The 22,991-nt window shown below is 35.7% G+C and overlaps 1 pseudogene; it reads right to left on the bottom strand.

Annotated features, from left to right (window-relative positions):
• Positions 1-1,489: 1,489 nt before the first annotated feature.
• Positions 1,490-22,991, bottom strand: part of LOC110344637 (signal peptidase complex subunit 2 pseudogene) — a 38,313-nt pseudogene continuing 16,811 nt past the window's right edge.

Genomic DNA, 22,991 nt, shown 5'->3' with positions numbered 1-22,991 from the left:
AGTTTCAAAAACCTTAAAGATCAAATAATTGTATTTTAGGAAGAAATTAGGTACCCAAAATTGAATTTGATTTAATATTCAAATGCAGATATTGATATGCTCTCATTTGCTCTCTGAATTAGTTCTAAGATAGTATATGAGTTCTACTAAACTGTGTGATGTAGAAAGGATAACTGGTAGTGACTAAAATTTTTAGTTCAATGTATATCAATGTCGGGATAATATATGCTTTGTATTGAAACAGTAGAAAAAAGTAAGTGAGGGAGGAGGCTAATTTCTTTGATCATTCTTTTAGGCTTCTTGGCAATATTTGTCCACATACCCACCTTCATTCTCATCTTTCTGCAATATCATTCCTTCTAACAACACCTATTATTAACCTGTAGCAAACAAATACTGAAAATCAGAAATAATGCCTGTGAATCAAATGAATGCCTTTTAAAAATGCTACTGGATTATGTATTTACCCCAAGGAAGTGTCATGAGTATAATAATTAGTTTCCATATTTCCTTGAGTTTCATGAAGGTGAACACATTTTCTCTGCATTGCAGTGTTTATTATTTTCTCCATTTAAGGTATGCATTAGCAGTATTAAGATACCTCTATGATAGTTTTCCTGTTTTTCTACTGATTCTTCCATTTTATGTTCCTTAGATGAGGTCCTTCTGTGAGTTCACAATTTAAGTAAGGGAAGATAGAGCTTTGTTCAGGTTTTGATGAAGATGAGAGCATACTAAAGTAAAAATGTCACAGTGCATTGTACATGTTTTCTTCTAAGTGGTGTTAAATTGTTAGCATCACAAGTGTAGGAATCTGATAATTAAAATAAATGTGGTGGAAAAAGCAACTCAGATGTGACAAGCTAAAGGCCTGTCAATATTGTTACTTTTAAAAATATCTTTGTCCACATTGTTTTTCCTTTTATTATAAAAATTTTAGAAAATGGCAGTTGATAAAGGGCACAAACATATCAACAGGAATATACTAATGGAAGCCATAAAAGATATAAAACTAAAAATGCCACTTGCTATTTAATTAAGAGCACAAAATGCAAGAGCCAGAAAGTCTGTTTTAAATGAATTACAAACCCTTTTTAAAAAATTCTCTCCAAGTCACATATATACTACCCACAAAAATGATGTGTGAAGGAAAGCTGTCATTCACGAGAGACTGTATCTTGATTTAATTAGGGCAACAGTTGTTGAAGCTGGACTTACACAAAGTCAGCAACAGTTTTTTAAAAACTGAGAGTTCAAAGGCTGACTGGCATAAAACTATACTATATAGAGTACTGTTACATACAAAGGAAAAACTATACAGCTTTTAGGAAAAATTCTTTTCCAGAGAAGCAAATTAAAACAACACAAAATACCAAAGAAGCCACAGCTAGAGATCAGAGGTACAACTTCTCATATCTGTGCTGGAAAACCCTATTTATCCAAAATGGACTAAATTTTCAGGACAAAATAAAGGAATTTTAAACATTTCTTACTTTATCCACTTTAAATTCTCTGTTTCTTCCCTCAACCCACCTGGGAATTTTGTATGATCCAACAGAAAGAAGACTGCTTTTAGAATTGTCTCTTTTATTTTTCTTTCTGTAGCAAGATTGTCATGGAGCCTGGATATTTCAGGTTCAAATTCATCTATGGCCAGTGTCTCACCGTGGTCAGAAACTTAGCAATGGATTTAGTGAACATGGCTTCTCACTGTTGCTTTGCTCTCCCCTATGAAGGTCACCTTCCCAGTTTATTTGTCGTTGAATGTTTGAGACTGGAGAATAGTTGCCAAATACCGGAATTCAGCCCTGTAGGATGTTTCCTGTAAGCCATAAGAAAGATGCTTTTCTCTTTACATGAGCTATAAATTGTCAGAATACTCATCATTACAAAACAGGACATGACACACAAAGCCAAAACCAACTTGGACTCTGGAAACCAATGAAAAGCTGCTACGGGAAAGAAAAGAAGATGGTATACATGAGGAGGTGACCCTAGACCAAAATTCTCCAAACACTTGTACATTTTCAGAAGAACCTTATAGCAGAATTATCCAGAGTTTTTCACTTGTCAATTAGTACAGGCTTATCATCAATCTTACACTTTTCAAACAGGCTGCTGAAGCTGCTGCCTGGCCTGCAACTTGGGTCACCTCAGGCCCCATTATGGGCTCCATCACCATTGCAGCCATCATATTATCTACCTTGCAAACTCAGGTCATATTTAAAAAGTAGAAAAAAAATGTTTTCGGGCCAGGGATTTAGCCCAGTGGTTCCGCCTGCCTCACAAGCACAAGGTCCTGAGTTCGATCCCCGGTACCAAAGAGAAAGAAAAAAAAATGTTTTCCTTGGAGGTTTTTGTAAGGATTTAAAAGGTATTTTGTGAAAATGTCTGGCATATGGTCTAACACACAGCTGACAATTTGAAGTGCTTTTACAAATTTTATTTTTAATTTTAATTTTTCATTTGAGATTTTTAAAGGAATATCAGTTTGTACTTGGGAACACCAAAATATTTTCAATTATACAGCCAAATTACTCTTTTTGTAGTCAAAAAGAGTGTTTGTCTTTTTTAGGCTATGAAGACACAGCAATATCAATTCCAATAGATGACACAAATTATAAAATTTGTCTAAGTATGACTAAATTGCCCCAGAATGTAATTTATCCTTTTCTAACCAAAATTAATGTTCACTAACATTTAAACATACAACAAAAAGCATCATGATTACCTCTAGTTCTCTGACATGATAGTTTAGTTCAGTAAATCAATGTCCACAGAAACTATCCAACCATGCTATATTTCAATGTTATATTCTTCAAATCTTAAAATTTCTCCAAACTAAATAAAATAGTTCATGGTTTCACTGACAAGGAGAAATACTGAAATTTGTTTCTTAGTTTATATTTATTGTTATTACTTTGAAAACATATATACCCTTAAGTCCACATAAAATTGCTTTCATTTTAACAAACTGCCAAAAGTCAACTGGATACATGACAATTGAAGCAGATATTAACATAGAAAAACTAATTAAAGAATAGTTTTAATTTTATTTATTTTTCAGAAAAGTAGAAAATCAAATTGCTTTAAATTTTTTAAATTATACGTTTCAAATCACTAGCAATGGATAAAATAACTTTACTGGATGTTAAATTTTTTTCTGAAGTTAAAGTAGAACAAAGTGAATCAAAATGAAATGGAGACTATTGGGAAACATTGTAATATGGTTTTATGACAATATCATCTCCATTGCTGTGTGTGTGCAAACATGTGTCCATCAATGTGTATGTGCTGAATCAATAAGAGAATGTGTTTCTTATTGTTCATTATTATCAAAAGTTGAAGCTAAAAAAACCATTCCAAACCCATATTTAGAATTTGAAAATACCAGGGTACAAAAGACAAGAGAAAAATACAAATATGAAAGTTGTGAATGATGCTCTATGAATGTCAAATTATGTTATCATTTCTCAGCATAAATCTTTGAGACAGAAGTGATAAAGCTGAATTTTCATTCTATTTTAAATGATAAAATATAGCAAAAGATAGCTTTTTATTATTAGATTTAAGTTACTCTTTGAAGAAAAAATAGCATCAATATGGTTTCAGGGACTATCAATAGAAAACTCAGTCTTTGACAATTCTGGTTAATGTGTCCAGGTTGATTGGCAGTGGACAGTGACCATTAAGATGGCCACAGGTGATTGTTTTCAAAGCTTGAGTAGAAAATTATATAGGTAGACACTACCTACATTCACTTAACAGAGAAAAAAATGGTGAAATCATGCTCAATAAAGTCTAAGAGGTAAAAGAGAAGGTATAGTATCTGAATACAGAACATGAAAAAGAATAATCGTTACATGTAAGATACATATATCATGACAACAATTATAAAATTTTAAAAGTGGAGCAGCATCAAGGAGAGAGCCACCCCCAGCCTGGAGGAGGTGAACTTTCCAGGCTGCCATACCACTACCCCCAGTGTCAAGGAGCAGAGCTGTACCCAGCTCAGAGGAGGTGAACCTTCCAGGGCACAGTACCACTGCCCTCAGTGCCAAGGGGGTGAGCCTCAAGGGAACCAGCAGCACACATTCTTCCACATCCCCTAGTGAGATGAGAAGACACTTAAACACATCACAAAATCAGACTCCAGGATCATATAAAGCAACAACAAAGGGAAACGAGATGGAACCATCTGACATTCAACCACCTGGACACCCTGAACTGGAAAGGAAAGAGGATCTGAAAAAAAATGAAGTCAGAAATAATTTCTCCAGTAATAGCAGAGATTGGGCTAATACTGTATCACATGATTAATAAGTGTAGAGAGAACCCAGATAAAAAAATAGAGGAGCTGAAGAACATGATGGAATCCCAACCTGGGAAACAAATGGAATCCATAAAACAGATCCAAACAGATTTCCAGGAGCTTAAAAACTCCATTGAAAGTTTATGCAGAAGAATGAGACAATGTGAAAACAGAATTTCAGATATAGAAGATAAGACTGCAATTAGTAAACAGGAAAAAAAAATTTCTTTGAAATAGTATGGGAACATGAGAAATCGAAACAGCAGCTGTTGGACTATGCAAAGAATAGCTTAAAACTGATTGGAATCAATGAAGAAACATGAGAGAGTGCAGACAGCATAAAAAAACTGTTCACAGAAGTGATGGCAGAATACTTCCCAAGCACGGGAAAAGCACTTAACATACAGATAAGTGAGGCATATAGGACTCCAACTAGCCTTGATCAAAAACAAACTACACTTAAGCATATAATAAAGATTCCAGAAACCCAACAGAAGAACAAAATTCTACAAGCAGTTAAAGAAAAGAAACAAATCACACACAAAGGAAAGCCTATCAGAATCACAGCAGACATATCAATGCAAATCCTCAAGGCAAGAAGAGCTTGGAGTGACCTACTCAAGCTATGAAGAAAAACCCTCCAAACCAGATTGATGTAACATCCAAAACTATCTTTCAAAATTGATGGAGAGAAAAGATACTTTCATGACAAAGATCACCTGAGGAACCTCATGAATACAAAACCAGCACTCCAAAAAATTTTAAACAATATCCTAGGAAAAGACAATGAGGATCAGAACTCCAGGAAGACCAGCAGAATGAATCCATCAGTATGACAAGAAATTAAACACAAAGCGGGAGAATGCACCAGAGAAGAAGCCATGACAATGATATATATATATATATATATATATCAGTTATAATCATCAATGTGAACAGTCTCAATTTGCCAATCAAAAGAAATAGACTAGCAAAATGGGTCAAGAAGCAAGACCCAAAAATGTGCTTCATACAAGAAACACATTTAATGCAAAAAGAAATTCATAGACTGAAAGTAAAAGGGGGGAAAACAATACTCCATTCTACAGGGACCAAAAAAAAAAAAAAAAAAAAAAAAAAAAAAAGCAAGAGTAGCCATCCTCTTTGCAGTTCAAGTGGATTTCAAACCAACACTAATTAAGAGAGACAAAGAAGGATGCTACATCTTTGTGAAGGGAACAACCCATGAGGAAGAGATGACAATCATAAACATATCTTCACCAAACACTAGTGTTCCCAAATATATAAAACAAATACTAACTGATATGAAAAATCAAATAAGCAGTACTACAATAGTAGTGGGGGAACTTAATACCTCACTGTCACAAATAGATAGATCAACTAGACAAACAACAAGCAAAAAATATCAGAACTCAATCAAACTCTGAAAAATATAAATTTAATAGATGTTGAAAGAGTGTTCCACCCCACAAAATCAGAATACACATTCTTTTCAGCTGCACACGGTCATTCTCCAAAATACACCACATACTCGCTAATAGAACATGTTTAAGTAAGTGCAAAGGAATTAAGTTATCCTATGCATATTATCAGACCATAGTGGAAGGAAATTGGAGATCAATAAAAAAAGAAACTGCAAGAATTTCATAAACACGTGGAAATTGAACAACACACTTCTGAATAACAAATAGGTCACAGAGAAAAGGAATCAGAGAGTTCCTTCAATTAAATGACAATGACAATACAACATATGGGAATCTATGGGACACAATGAAAGCAGTCTTAGGAGGGAAATTCATAGCAGTGAATACTCATATTAGGAAAGCACAGCAAGCCAAATTAAACAACCTGATGCTGAGCCTCAAGCTTCTAGAAAAAGAAGAGCAGGACAAACCCAAAGCTCACACAAGGGAGGAAATTATGAAGATCAGAGCAGAAATCAATGCAATGGAGACTAAGAGAATGATACAAAAAATCAATCAAGCCAAGAGATGGTTCTTCAAAAGAAAAAACAAAATTGACAAACCCTTAACCAACCTTATCAGAAAAAGGAAAGAAAAGGCAAAAATCCATGCAATTGGGAATGAAAAGGATGAAATTACAATGGACCCAGTAGAAATCCAGAGGATCATCAATACCTACTTCAAGAACCTATACACCAATAAGATGAAAAACACAGAAGGGCAGATTCCTAGATAAGTATGAATTACCGAAGTTGAATGAAGAAGACATAAATATTCTAAACAACCCAATATCAACCAATGAAATTAAAAATGTAATTAAAATCTTATCAACTAAGAAAAGCCTGGGTCCTGATGGCTTCACAGCTGAATTCTACAAGACATTTAGAGAGGAACTTCTGCCTCTATTTTCAAACTCTTCAATGAAATTGAAAGGAAGCAATACTCCAAAATTCATTGCTGGAAGAAAGCATCACCTTGATCCCCAAAGAAGAGAAAGACCCAACCAGAAAAGAGAACTATAGGCCAATCTCACTAATAAACATAGAGCCAAAGTTTGCTGAAAACATTATCTCTTCCTTGGCTCCTGAATTGAGTTTATATTCTATAAGATGCTAATGTTAAATAAACTTTCAAAACTCAGTGGACCATGTATGTATGGTTCTATTTCTAGATTATCTGTTTTATTCCAATGATCTATGTGTCCTTCCTTACACCAACACTGCCTTGATTACTGTAGCTTTAGAAGAAGTCTTAAAATTAGGTACTAAATGTCTTCCAACACTGTTTTTTTTTGTTGTTTTTTTTAACTTTTCTAGGTCCTTGGTACTCCTACATAACTTTTAAATTTCAATATCCAATTCTTCGTTTATAGCAAGTATACACAGACCTGAATTTTTATATATACCTTGTGTTTTCTAATCCTGCTAAATTCAAGTACAAGTTCTAGGGGCTCCTAGAGATTTCTTAGTATTTTCTCTGTAGATGATCATTTCATCTACATATAAAGATTTTGCTTCTACCTTGCCAATCCTATCCTAATTGTGTCATTTTATTGCCAGACTATTTTGGTGGGTCCTAGGTTTCAAAGTTTAATGGACAGATAAAAAGTAAGCATATCTGCCTTTGTTCCCCACCTTAAGGAGAAAGCATTGTATCTTCTCCATTCATATAAGGCATTCTTGCTGGAAGTATGGAGTACATGTCTTTGATATGTTGAGAAGGTTCTGTTCTACTTCTAGTCTCCTGATAGCTTTTACCATGAACAGCTGTAGAATTTAGTCCAATACTTTTTCTCCAACTAGTGACAGGATCATATTTTCTTTTCCTCTGTTAAAATGATGACTTTTAGGGATGGATCTTCCAATGCCGAACCAACCCTGCCATCCCTATAACAAAACCATTTTCTACATACTGCCAGATCTGACTTCCAATAGTTTGTTTTGTTAAACAAATTTCTATCTATGTTCATACTTTTTTCTTCTATTATCTTTATCCAGTTTTAGCATTAGCACAATGTTGAGTTCCTAAAATGAGGGGAGAAGTGTTCTCTCTTTTTTCTGATTTAATTGTTTGATATAATTTATCACTTAAAATGTATATGAGCCTGTTTTTGTCATATAGGTAGTTTTTCAAGCTAGGAATATACTTTCTTTAATAGGTGCTGTTCGAATTTTATATTTCCTCCAGAGTTAGTTTCACTAATTTGTCTTCCAAGGTACTTCTTAGAAGTTGTCAAATTTATTTCAAAACAGGTTTTTGAAATATGCTTTCTATATCCTTTTAAATTCTTTAAAATCTGTGGTAATGTCTCCTAGATCTTGATATTGTAATTTAAAAAATGTATAATTGATATTGTGTAACAAAGAAAAGTTCTAAAGGTGCAGGGGAAGTGGGAGGGGTAGGGGAAAGGAAAAAAGGGAAAAGAAAAAATATGAGAAAAGGAAAAAAATGGAAACAAGGTCTTTGCAAATACAGAAGGGTGGAGGGGGTGAAGGGCAGGCAGGGGAAGGGGAAAAAATAAGAATCAAGATATTCATGTAATGGTACAAGATCCCAATGGTGAATATAACTGTATTTTATATGGAAAACATACCAATAAACTTAATGGGAAAAAAGAAACATAGAGGCAAAAGTCCTTAATAAGATAGTGGCAAGTAGAATGCAGAAGATCATCAAAAAGATCATATAGCCTGAGCAAGTGGGATTCATCCCAGTGATGTAGGGATGGTTCAACATATACAAATCAATAAATGTAATACACTCTATCAATGGAGCCAAGTTCAAAAACCATATGATCATCTCAATAGATGCAGGAAAAGTATTTGACAAAATCCAACATGCATTTATGATTAAAAAAAAAAAACCCTACAGAAAATTGGATAAATGGTCTCTACTACAATCTGATAAAAGCCATGTATGAAAAACCAACAGCCAAAATCATACTAAATGGTCAAAAACTGAAATCCTTCACACTAAAATCAGGAACAGGGCAAGGATGTTCACTATCACCACTGCTGTTCAATATATTCTTGGAAATAATAGCCACAGCAATTTGACAAGAGAAATAAATAAAAGGATAAAGATAGGAAACTAAGAAGTCAAATTGTCCTTATTTAGAGATGACATGATTCTGCATATAGAAGACCACAAACTCCACCAAAAGTTTTCTAGACACAATAACCAAATGCAGTAAAGTAGCTGGATACAAGGTCAATGCAAAAAATCAATAGCTTTCCCCTACATGAACAACAAACTCACTGAGAGAGAAATAGGGGCAAAAATTACTTTTACAATAGCATCCAAAAAGCTGAATTACCTGAGGATCAACGTAACAAAAGAAATCAAAGAACTCTTTTCTGAAAGCTGTAAAAGTCTGAAAATAGAGATTGAAGATGATATCAGAAAATGGAAAGGCATCCCTTGATCCTGGGTAGGAAGGATCAACATAGTGAAAATGTTCATACTTCCAAAATTGCTATATAGGTTCAATGCAATCTCAATTGAATTTCCATCACCATACTTTATGGACCTTGAGAAAACAATAAAAAAATTTATTTGGAACAAGAAGAAACCTAGAATAGCAAGCAATTCTAGGCAAAAAAAGACATGGCAGGAGGTATTACAACCCCAACTTTAAACTATACTACAAAGCTACTGTGATAAAAACAATATGGAAATGGCAAAGAGAAGACCTGAAGACCAGTGGAACAGATTAGAAGATACAGAAATGACTCCAGACACACTCAACCACCTCATCTTTGACAAAGGAGCCAAACATCCTCAGTGTAAGAAAGAGTCTCTTTAATAAATGGTGCTGAAAAAACTGGGTTTCAACTTGCCAATGATTAAAAGTAGACCTATATTTCTCACCATGCACTAAACTAAACTAAAAATGAATTAAAGATCTAAATATTGAACCAGAAACACTCAACCAGCTGGTGGAGCACAGGTTAGGTAGAACTCTTGAAGACATTGGTGTAGCAAAAGATTTTATGAACAAAACCTCAGTTGCCTGTGAACCAGCACAAACAATCAACAAGTGGGATCTCTTCTTATTAAAAAGCTTCTGCACAGCAAGAGAATCTACCAACAGGCCCTCGGATCCCAGGCCCCTCAGGTGGCACTCCCACCCCACACTTCCTCTCTCTGCCTTTCCTTTGCAGCTGTCAAGATCTTGGAAGCTTTGAAGCTCAACAAAGAAGGGAAATCCATTGAGGATTATCCATAGAGTGACTTTATTTGAACATCTCCAACTGTTCCTTGGTGTTAATAGAGCTTTGAAGCACCCTCTGAAGCAGGGATTGAACTGAGAATCTTGCACTTGCCAGCTAGGAACAGTGCCAATAAATTACATCCCTGTCCCAGCTCAAAATGAATCATAGGCTTGAATGTAAAAAGGAATACTATTATATAGCTAGGAGAAAATATAAGAGTTAGTCTTTGGTACATTGGGATAGGTCTCTAAGATACAACAGTAAAATAATAGGTGAAGTTTTCTGATTCATAAAAAAGATAATTTGGAGTTCATAAAAATTTAAAACTTTTGTGTGTCCAATGATAGTATCAAGAACAGATATATAGAGGACCCCCATGCACACCCACCAGCCGCCAGTGTACCAGCATGGGCAGAGTGTTTCCAGACTTATAAGCCCCACTTTGTCCACCTTGTCAAGCCTACTTGTGACCAGGAGATGGTGAGGACCCTCCAGGCATGCTCACCACCCACAGCATAGCAGCATGGGTGCTGGCAGCAACAGAAAACTACCCCCTGCCTCTGGCCTCTTGGCTGTGAAACTACCTGGTTCCACACTACAGAGGAACAGAGGGACATAAAGGCCATTGTCCTGAGCTGCAGAAGTGAACAACAGAGAGAGGGGCTCTCTCAGGCTCCCTGATGAAAATTGAAGCCTGCTGGAAAAGTGAAGAGAATCTATGCAATAAAGGCATGCCAGACCACCGTACTTGGTAAGTTGGAGGGATCATTACCTCCCATCAGAAACTGGACTATCTTCAGGGGAAAGGCAGCTGGAACCTGCAATAGATCTTGCAGAGTTCAACCCTGCAGGAGGACAGGGAGCTCAGCTTGGCACTTGCAGCCAGAAATCTGCCTGAATCTCATGGGTCTGTGACTGGCTTACTAAGACTCACAGACTTATACTGCACACTGCTGCCCACACTGTCTACTGTGACAGCAGAGACATACCCTGAAGAAGGCAATTTTTTTTTCTTTTATTTGCTATTTTCAAAATTACAACTATATTTTTGCTCTTCTTTTTAATATTTTTTCTTTTTCTACTTTTTAAAAATTTTTCTTTTTCTTTTTTCCTTTTTTTCTTTGCTTTCTCTCTCTCTTTCCCTCACTCCCTTGCTTTCCCACATTCTTCTTCATCTCCCTTTTCTTCCTGTTCTGCTCCTAATTAATGTTTCTCCATTTTTTTTTCTTCTCTTTCCTTCTCTCGCCTGTGTCTCTGGCCTCACTGCTAACCTTCCCCTGTCTTCCTACCTACCTATTCCTCCCTCCCCAACTCCTAAGTCTCCATCCCAAAGGGTAAAGTTGCTATATTGAAGAGTTTATTCATAATAAACATATGTTGGGTTGGTCCTTGATCTTGATTTAATTCACACAGCAAAAGGTGATAGATTAATAACTAACACAAACTGTCATTTTCAAAGCTGTCATTGATGCCATGATGGTGCTGATTGTATCACTTGGGCTAAGGTGTTGTGATTGATCTAATTGGTTTTCCTTCCTGGTATAATGAAAATGAAATAGCCTCAGAGTCATTAGGGACTCAAAACCTAAAGACCAGCTATATCTGGAAGACACCTCTGAGAAGCAATGATTCCATACAAGTTCTAAATACAGCAACAAAGATACTCATAATAAGCAATTTCAAAATATCAACCTAGCAATTAAACCAAGGACAGTAGCAACAACAAAAATGAGAAGACATTTAAGCAAAGTACAATCTCAGACTTCCACCCCACCAAAGGCAAATTCTGGGGGAAATGAGGTGGGAAAGTCTGATAATCAACCACCTGGACACCCTGAACTGATAGCACAGGAAGTAACAAAACAGAAGAATGGGCTCTAGAAAAATTCAAAGCAGAAATAATCTCCCAGACAACTACAGAGATGGTATGCAGAGTGAAAGACATGATTAGAGGATCTACATCAGAAACAGATAAAAAATAGATGAGCTCAGAAACATGCTGGAAGCCATAAATGCCCAACATAAGAAAGAAATGGAATCCATGAAACAGACTCAAACAGATATTCAGGAGATTAAAAACTCCACTGAAATCATGCACAGCAGATTAAGGGAATCTGAAGATACAATATCAGATATAGAAGACAGGACTGCAGTTAAGGACCATGAAATCAGAGATTTCCTAAAAATAGTAAGGGACCATGAGAAATCAATTGAGCAGCTGCTAGACGATGATGCAAAGAAGACTGATAGAAATCCATGAAAAAACAGGAGAAAGTACAATTGACATAAAAAAAAACTGTTCACCGAAGTAATAGTGGAAAACGTCCGACTATCTAGACATATAATAGTCAAGATCCTAGAAATCCAACAGGAGAACAAAATCCTACAAGAAGTTAGAGAAAAGAAACAAATCACCTACAAAGGGAAGCCTGTCATAATCACAGCAAACTTCTCAACACAAACCCTCAACTCAAGGAGAGCCCGGAGTGAAGTATTTCAAGCCCTAAAAGAAAATAACTTCCAACCTAGACTGTTGTATCCTGCAACATTATCTTTCAAAATTGATGGGGAAATTAGATGCTTCCACCACAAAGAACACCTGAGAAATTTCATGAACACCAAACCAGCACTACAAGCAATTCTAAACAATATCCTAGAAAAAAATCAATGAAGGTCACAACTCCATGAGGCCCAACAGAAGAAAGCCACTGGGCAAGGTAAGACACTAAAGGGAAAGGGGTAAAAAATAAGAAATAGAGCCAACAAAAGTAAAACATCATGACAAGGATAAATTGATATCTATCAATTATAACCCTCAATGCTAATGGCCTCAATGAACCAATCAAAAGAAACAGACTGGCAGAATGGATTAAGAAGCAAAATCCAGCAATATGCTGTATACAAGAAACACACCTAACTCAAAAATAAATTCATAGGCTAAAAGTAAAAGGATGGAAAACAGTTCTCCACATGACAGGAACCCAGAAAAAAGCAAGGATAGCAATCTTATTTGCAGACAAAGTAGATTTCAAACCAAAACTAATTAAGAGGCACAAAGATGGTCACTACAACCTTGCAAAGGGAACAATCCAAGAGGAAGAGATGAGAATCATAAATATATATGCACCAAATATGAATGAGCCCAACTATACAAAACAAATATTAATGGAAATGAAAAACCAAGTAAGCAATAATACAATTGTAGTGGGGGACCTCAATGCCCCACTCTCACAAATAGATCACTTAGACAAAAAATTAGCAACAACATTCTAGAACTGAATCAAGTTATTGAACAAATGGACTTAACAGATGTGTACAGAGTGTTCCACCCCACAAAATCAGAATACACATTCTTTTCAGCTACACATGGGTCATTCTCCAAAATAGACCACATGTTAGCTTATAGGACCTAAGTAAGTGTAAAAGAACTGAAGTTACCCCACGTATATTATCAGACCATAGTGCAATAAAACAGGAGATCAATAACATAAGAAATCACAAACCTCCCACAAACACATGAAAATTGAATAAAACCCTCCTGAACAACCATTGGGTCACAGAGAAAATTCAGGAAGAAATTAGATAGTTTCTACAAGTAAATGATAATGCCAGTACAACATACAGAAATCTACAGGACACAGTGTAAGCCGTTCTACACAGGAAATTCATAGCACTGAATGTCCCTATTAGGTAAACAGAGAGAGCTCAAAGAAACAACCTAATACTGAATCTTAAGCTCCTAGAGAAAGAAGAGTAGGACAAACCCAAAGCTCAAATGAGAGGAAATTATAAAGATGAGAGCAAAAATCACTGCAATGGAGACTAAGAGAATAAAACAAAAAATCAAATAATAAAAGAGTTGTTTTTTTTGAAAGAATAAATAAAATTGATAAAACCTTAGCCAACCTTATCAAAAAAAAGGAAAGAAAAGGCTCAAATCCATGCAATTAAAAATGAAAATGTGAAGTCACAACACACCCAGCAGAAATCCAGAGGATCATCAATACCTACTTCAAGAACCTATACTCTAATTAAATGGAAAACACAGAAAAATGGACAGATTACTAGATACATACTAAAAGCCAAATTTTAATGAAGAAGATATAGAAATTCTCAACACCCCAATTACGATGAGTGAAATTGAAAATGTAATTACAAATTTACCAACAAAGAAAAGTCCAAGTCCTGATGGCTTCACTGCTGAATTCTACAAAACATTTAAAGAACTATCGCCATTAATCTTTAAACTCATTAAGGAAATTGAAAGGGAAGCAAGGCTTCCAAATTCATTCCTGGAAGCAAGTGTTACTTTGATTCCAAAACCAGAGAAAGATCCAACACAAAAAAAGAACAATGGGCCAATCTCCCTAATGAACATAGATGCAAAAATCCTCAAGATACTGACAAACAGGATATAGAGGGCCATCAAGAAGATGATACAACCTGACCAAGTCGGATTTATCCCAGTGATGCAAGGATGCTTCAACATTTGCAAATCAATAAATGTAATACACTATATTAACAGAGTCAAGGACAAACACCATATGATCATCTCAATAGATGCAGAAAAGGAATTTGACAAAATCCAACACCCATTCATGATAAAAACCCTACAGAAAATTGGAATAGAAGGTCTTTATCTCAACCGGATTAAGGCTATCTATGAAAAACCAACAGCCAACATCATACTAAATGGACAAAAACTGAAAAGACTCACACTAAAATCAGGAACAAGACAAGGATGCCCACTAGCTTCACTCCTGTTCAACATAGTTCTGTAAACATTAGCCACAACAATTAGAAAAGGGAAAGAAATAAAAGGAACAAAGATAGGAAAGGAAGAAGTTAAACTGTCATTATTTGCTGATGATATGATACTTTACATAGAAGACCCAAAAACTCAGCAAAAAGACCTCTAGACTTTATTGACAGATTCAGTAGAGTAGCTGGGCATAATGTCAACACTCAAAAAACAATACCCTTCTTGTACACAAATAACAGACTCACTGAGAGAGAAATTAGAGAAACAATTTATTTTACAATAGCATCCAAAAAAATGAAATATCTAGGAATGAATTTAACAAAGGAAGCAAAAGACCTCTACATTGAAAACTACAACACTCTGAAAAAGGAGATCGAGGATGATGTAAGAAAATGGAAAAACATCCCTTGTTCCTGGGTAGGAAGAACCAATACAGTGAAAATGGCCATACTTTCAAAACTACTGTATAGATTTAATGCAATGCCAATTGAAATTTCGACAACATACTTCACAGAACTAGAGAAAACAATTCAAAAATTCATTTGGAACCAGAAAAGACCTAGAATAACAAAAGCAATTCTAGGCAACACAGACATGGCTGAAGGTATCACAATCCCCAACTTGAAACTATACTACAAAACTGCTGTGATAAAAGTAGCATGGTACTGACAAAAAAAACAGACCTGAGGATCAGTGGAATAGATTAGAAGTTGCAGAAACAACTTCAGACATACTCAGCCACCTCATCTTTGACAAAGGAGCCAACCACCATCATTGGAGGAATGATACCTATTTAATAAATGGTATTGGAAAAACTGGATTTCAATCTGTCAGAAATTAAAACTAGACCCATACCTATCACCACACACTAAACTAAGATCAAAGTGGATTAAAGATCTAAATATTACAGCAGAAACACTAAACTTGCTGGCAGATAAGTTAGGTAGAACTCTTGAAGACATTGGCATAGGAAAAGACTTTGTGAACAAAACCACAGTAGCACAGGAACTAGCACAAAGAATTAACAAGTGGAATCTCATCTTATTAAAAAGCTTCTGCACTGCAAGAGAAACCACCAACAGAGCTAAGAGACAATCTACAAACTGGGAAAAAAAATTTAGCAGCTGTATCTTAAACAATGGACTATTATCTAGAATATGTAAAGAACTGAAAAAAATCAGAGCCCCCCAAATTCAAAGATCCAATTCAAAAATGGCCATCCGAAATGAACAGATATTTCTCAGAAGAAAAAGCAGCAAATAAACATATGAAAAAATAGGCAACATCACTGTTCATTTGAGAGATGCAGGTGAAAACAACACTGAGATTGCACCTCACCCCAAAAACAATGGCTGCTATCAAGAAATCAACCAAAAATATAAAAAGAAATCAACCAATAACAAATGCTGGCAGGGGTGTGGGGAGAAAGGAACCCTTCTCCATTGTTAGTGGGAGTGCAGACTGCTGCAACCACTGTGGAAGTCAGTATTGACACACCTCAAAAACTAAAGGTCCCATTTGACCCAGCTATTCCCCAGCTAGGTACCTTCCCCAAAGAATTAAAAGAATCATACCACAGTGATATATGTGCACCCATGTTTATAGCGGTACAGTTTGTAACAGCTAAAGCTTGGAAAGAGCCCAAGTGCCCATCAACTGGAAACCGGATAAAGAAGGCATTTTTTTTTTAATAAAATGAAGTACTACTCAGCCATAAAGAATGAGAAACTAGAGACACTTATAACTAAATGGATGTATATTGAGGCCATACTCTTAAGTGAAATAAATAGGACACACATGTGTAAATACCGAATGGTATGTGTAGTGTGAGAAATTGAGAGTGTATATAAGGGCTAAAAGGTATAATACATAATGTGAAATAGAAAGAAAAGGAGAAAGGGGGAAGGGAATTAATATGAGAAAGTGAAAACAAAGTCTTTGTAAATAGTGAGGTATGGAGAGGTTGAAGGGAAGGCAGGGGAAGGGGAAAAAAATAAGAACCAAGAGAGATTATGTAAAGGTGCAAATTTCCAATAATGAATGTCATTATATTGTATATGTAAAATGTACCAATAAAATTAATTTAAAATTTTTTTAATTGGAAATGGTTACATCCTCTCAGTGTGAACATGTACTTAGCCATATCAATAATGCAATATAAACTATTTTTCATTAAGTTTATTGGTACATTTTAGGTATGCAATACAGTTACATTCATCATTGGGATCTTGTACCTTTACTTAATGTATCTTGATTCTTATTTTTTCCCCATTCCCCTACTCTCCTTTCAATGCCTCAATTTTTCCCTATTTACAAAGACTTCATTTCCATTTTTTCCTTTTCTCAAATTTTTTCTTTTCCCTTCTTTCCTTTCCCCTACCCTTCCCACTTCCCCTTCCCACTTCCCCTATTCCTTTAGACCTTTCTTCCTATTTCACATATCAATTATACATTTTAATCCTTATTTACACTTTTAGTTTTTCATACCAGCGAAACTATTCAATATTTACATGTGTGCCCTATTCATTTCACTTAAGAGTATGGCCTCAATGTGCATCCACTTGGCTATAAATGTGTCTAGTTCCTCATTCTTTATGGCTGAGTAGTACTCTTAAAAAAAAAAATACACATCTTCTTTATGCAGTCTCCAATTGATAAGCTATTGTGCTTCTTCCAAGTTTTAGCTATTACAAACTATGCTACTATAAACATGGGTGTACCTATATCACTGTGGCATGATGCTTTTAATTCTTTTGGGAAGATACCCAGCAGAGGAATAGCTGGGTCAAGCGAGAGTCTTTTCCTATGCCAATATCTTTGAGAGTATTACCTAACTTATCTTTGAGCAAATTTCATGTTTCTGTTAATATTTAGATCTTTAATCCACTTCAGTTTTAGTTTAGTGCATGGTGAAAGATAGGGATGTAATTTTTAATCTTTGGCAAGTTGAAATCCAGTTTTTCCAACACCATTTATTAAAGAGGCTATCTTTCCTCCAGTGAGGATTGTTGGCTCATTTGTCAAAGATAAGGTAGCTGAGTATGCATCTATTGAGATGATCATATTGTTTTTGTCCTTGGCTCTGTTAATATAGTCTATTACATTTATTAATTTACATATGTTGAACCATCCTTGCATCCCTGGGATAAATCTGACTTGGTCCAGCTGTATGATCTTCTTGATGGCCCTCTATATTCTGTTTGCCCATAGCTTATTGAGGATTTTTGCATCTATGTTCATTAGGGAGATTGACCTGTAGTTCTCTTTTTTGGTTAGGTCTTTCTCTTGTTTGGGAATCAAACTAACACTTGCAGGAATGAATTTGGAAGTATTACTTCTCTTTCAATTTCATTGGAAAGTTTAAAGAGTAGTGGCAATAGTTCGTCTCTAAATGTCTTGTAGAATTCAGCATGAAGCCATCAGGACCTGGGCTTTTCTTTGTTGGTAAATTTGTAATTACATTTTCAATTTCACTGATTATAATTGGTGTGTTTAGAATTTTATATTTTCTTCATTCAACTTTGATAATTCACATGTATCTAGAACTCTGTCCATTTCTTCAGTGTTTTCCATTTAATTAGAGTACAAGTTCTCAGAGTAGGTATTGATGATCCTCTAGATTTCTGCTGGGTGTGTTGTGACTTCACCTTTTTCATTCTTAATTGCATGGATTTGATCCTTTTCTTTCCTTTTTTTGATAAGGTTGGCTAAGGTTTTATCAATTTTATTTATTCTTTCAAAAAAACCAACTCTTTGATTCTTTGATATTTTGTTTTGTTCTCTTAGTCTCCATTGCAATGATTTCTGCTCTGATCTTTATAATTTCCTCTCTTGTATGAGCTTTGGGTTTGTTTTACTCTTCTTTTTCTAGGAGCTTAAGATTCAGCATTAGGTTGTTTCTTTGAGCTCTCTCTGTTTTCCTAGTGTGGGCATTCACTTCTATGTATTTCCCTCATAGAAATGCTTTCATTGTGTGCCATAGATTCCTGTATGTTGTATTGGCATTATCATTTAATTATAAAAACTGTTTAATTTCTTCTTTAATTTCCTCTGTTTCCCATTGGTTATTCAGGAGAGAGTTACTCAATTTCCATGTGTTTGTGAAGTTCTTCCAGTTTTTTATGGCATTGATCTCCAGTTTAATGGTACTATGGTCTGATAATACACATGGGGTAACTAATTCTTTTGCATTTACTTAAACATGTTTTATGAGCTAGTATGTGGTCTGTTTTGGAGAATGACCTGTGTGCAGCTGAAAAGAAAACATATTCTGATTTTGTGGTTTGGAACACTCTGTAGATGTCTATTAAGTCCATTTGTTCTAAATCTTGTTCAATTCTAGAATTTTGTTGTTAATTTTTTGTCTAGATGATCTATTTGTGAGAGTGGGGTATTGAGGTCCCCCACTACAATTGTATTAGTTCTTCTTTCGTTTTTCATGTCCCATAACATTTCTTTTGTATAGTTGAGGGCATTAGTATTTGGTGCATATATAATTATGATTGTCATTTGGTCTTCTTGGATTGTTCCCTTTACAAGTTATGTAGTGACCTTGTTTGTCTGTTTTAATTAGTTGTGATTTGAAATTTACTTTGTCTGCAAATAAGTTAGCTACCCATGCTTTTTTCTGGGTTGCTGTGCTTGGAGAAATATTTTCCATCCTTTTTCTTTCACTCTATGAGTTTCTTTATAAACTAGGTGTGTTTCTTGTATACAGCATATTATTGGATTTTGCATCTTAATCCAGTCTGCCAGTCTATTTCTTTTGATAGGTGAATTGAGCCCATTAAAATTGATGGTTATAACTGATATGTACTGACTTGTGATTGTCATACTATTTTTCTGTGGTTAGCTCTTTTTCATTTTCCCCCCTCTCCCTTTAATTTCTTCCCTTTCCTGATGGATTTGATCTGTTGGTCCTCATGGATTTGTGACCATCATTGTCTTTTTCTAGGATATTGTTTAGAATTGTTTGGAGTGATGGTTTGGTATTCACGAAGTTTCTCAGGTGTACTTTGTTATGGAAGTGTCTTATTTCCCCATCAATTTTGAAAGATAGTTTTCGAGGATCTATCAGTCTAAGTTGGTGTTTGTTTTCTTTTAGGGCTTGAAATACCTCACTTCAGGCTCTCCTTTACTTGAGGATTTGTGTTGAAAAGTCTGCTGTGATTCTGATGGGCTTTCCTTTGTAGGTGATTTGTTTCTTTTCTCTAACTGCTTGTAGTAGTTTGTTCTTTTGTTGGGTTTCTGGGATCTTGATTATTATATGTCTAAGTGTAGATTTTTTTGATCATGGCTAGTTTGAGTCCTATATGCTTCACTTTCTTGTATGTCAAATTCTCTTGATCTGTTTGGGAAATTTTTTGTTATTTATTCTGTGAAGAGTTTTTTTTGTCATCTGCACTCTCTCCTGATTCTTCATTGACTCCAATCAGTCTTATGTTATTCTTATTTGCATCATCTAGCAGCTGCTGGATTGCTCATTTGTGCTTCCTCCTTTTTTTTTTTTTTTTTTTTTTTTTTTTTGTGGACTCCTATCAGTCTTATATTATTCTTCTTTGTGGCATCTAAGAGCTGTTGGATTGATTCCGCACAGTCCCTTCCTATTTTTAAGAGATCTCTGTTTTCATGTCACTGACCACAATCCTGTCTTCTATAGCTGATATTCTGTCTTCATATTGGCTCAGTCTGCTGTGTATACTTTCAGTAGAGTTTTTAATCTCCTGGGTATCTATTTGAATCTGTTTCATGGATTCCATTTCTTTTCTATTTGGGCATTCATGGTTTCCATTTTTTCCTATGCTGGGTATTCATGGCTCCCATCATAGTCCTGAACTCTTCTATTTTTTTTTTATCTGTTTCTCTTCTAGATTCTCTAATCATGTCTTTGATTCTGCTCACCATCTCTGTAGTTATCTGGGAAATGATTTCTATTTTGAATTTTTCTAGTGCATCATTCATCTTTTATGTTACTTCCTGTGCTATCAGTTCAGGGTGTCCAGGTGGTTGATTATCATACTTTTCCACCTTGTTTCACCCAGAATTTGCCTTTGGTGAGAAGGAAGTTTGAGTTTGTGCCTTGGTTAAATGTCTTCTCATTTCTATTTTTGTTGTTGGTACTGTCCTTTGTTCAATTCCTGGATTGATACTTTGATATTGCTTATTGTAAGTACCTTTGTTGCTTGTATTTAGAATGCTTATGGAATGATTGGTACTCAGAGGTGTCTTCCAGATATAGCTGGTCTTTAGGTTTTGAGTCTCTAATGGCTCTGAGGCAATCTCAATTTCATTATACAAGGAAGAACAACTGATTAGATCAATGACAACACCTCAGCCCAAGTGATACAATCAGCAACAGCAATAGCATCAAGCACAGCTTAGAAAATGACAGTTTGTTGTAGTTATTAATCTATCATCTTTAACTGTGAGATTTAAATCAAAATTGAGGACCAGCCCAAAATATATTTGTAGTGAATAAACTCTTCGATATAACAACTTTCCCCTTTGGGATGGGGAGTTAGAAGGAGTTGGGGGAGGGAGAGATAGATAGGTAGAAGGATAGGGAATGGTTGGCAATGAGGCCAGAGGACACAGGAAGATCATGCAACCTCTAGGAAACTGTTGAAGACAAGAGGATAAAACAGAATGAAAGAACAAAGACAAGAACAGAACAACCTAACAGCAATAGGGAAGCTAGAAACTCTATTCACTTTCCTTTGAAACTAATGACAATCAAGAGAAGGAAAAAGAGAGAAGAAAAGAAAAAGAAAGAAGAAATCTGAATTAAGACAGGAACAGGAACAAAAAGGGAGAGAGCTAAAGAACAAGGTGTGGGGGAGGGGAACAAAACGAAGAAAGAAAAACAAAGAAAAATTTGAAAAGAGAAGAAAAAATTTAAAATAAGAGGAAAAAAATGAAAATAAAGAATAAAAATGAAGGGCCTCATTCAGGGTATGTCTCTACTGTCACAATAGACAATGTGGGCAGCAGTGTGCAGATTTAAGTCAATTAGTCTCAGCAAGCCAGCAGCAGACCCCTGAGATTCAGGCTGATTTCTGGCTGCAAGGCCCAAGTTGAGCTCCCTGACCTCCTGCAGGGTTGAACTCTGGAAGGTTCTACTGTAGGTTCCAGCTGCCCTTCCCCTGAGGAGAGTCCAGTTTCCAATGGGAGGTATTGATCCCTCCAACTTACCAAGTTCAGTGGTCTCTTGTGCCTTTATTGCAGAGATTCTCTTTACTTTTCCAGTGGGCTTCAGATTTCATCAAGGAGCCTGAGAGAGGCCCTTTTTCTGTTCTTTACTGCTGCTTTATCTTCTGGAGCTCAGGAGAATGGCCTTTATGACCCCTGTGCTTCCTCGGTATGCATCCAGGTATGGTGTGCTGGGGGTGGGGGGCCTCAAATGGCATTGTGCACAGCTCAGCTCTACACAGCTCAGCTTCTCACTCGGAGGCCTGGGGTCGGGTATACACCATTTTTTATTTGAAAATTTCGTTTATTCTTTCCAAATTTATAGTGCTTTAAGAACACAGGGAATTTCAGCCACACATGTTATATTTTTCTGTGGCCTGGGACTGATGATAATTAGAACACTCCAGTCCAACCTTATCTTCCAGTGAACACTAACTGCATACTCTTCCCAATTAGGAATCCCACTTACTTCCTGTTACCATTGCTTGTGATGCTTTTAACATTGCTGCCCAAGTCCCCCTTTGTGTATAAATTCTATTTTAAATTCATTATTACCATTTTTCTCCCAGACACCTTAATTTTTATTTTCATTATCCTTTTTCTTTTTGGTTACATTTCTCCCTCACTAACAGACTAATAGTTTTATGAGGGCAAAATCCTGCCATAATTTTCTTTGTACCAGCTACAATACTTTGAAAATACTTGACAAAGGAGCAGGGAGGGAGAGAGTGAGGGAGGGAGGGAGTGGTAGTGAGAGAGAATAAGTACATGAATGATAAATGCAGGCTTGTTAGATCTACTTTTGAAAAGTGTTTACTACTTAATTCTGACATTTAGAGAAAGTAAATATGTCATCTTATCCTTTAATATTCTTGAATAGCAAATTATCAAAAATGTCTCTCAACTCTTCCACAATAGTCCAAGCTACAATAACATGCTGATAAAGGGGTTCCTGTCTGCTCCTCACTGTGGGTAGCTAATGTCAGTAGATCCCATGTGATTTACCTACGGTATGAGATTAAAGGACTCACTGGCATGCCTTTCAAATTCTT

This window comes from Heterocephalus glaber, unplaced genomic scaffold (assembly GCF_053883595.1).
Source record: "Heterocephalus glaber isolate CG9 unplaced genomic scaffold, H.glaber_assembly_v1.0 deba00000331, whole genome shotgun sequence".
In the NCBI taxonomy this organism is placed as follows: domain Eukaryota; kingdom Metazoa; phylum Chordata; class Mammalia; order Rodentia; family Bathyergidae; genus Heterocephalus; species Heterocephalus glaber.
The sequence above is the reverse complement of the archived record's forward strand: the minus strand, read 5'-3'. Positions and strand labels throughout refer to the sequence as shown.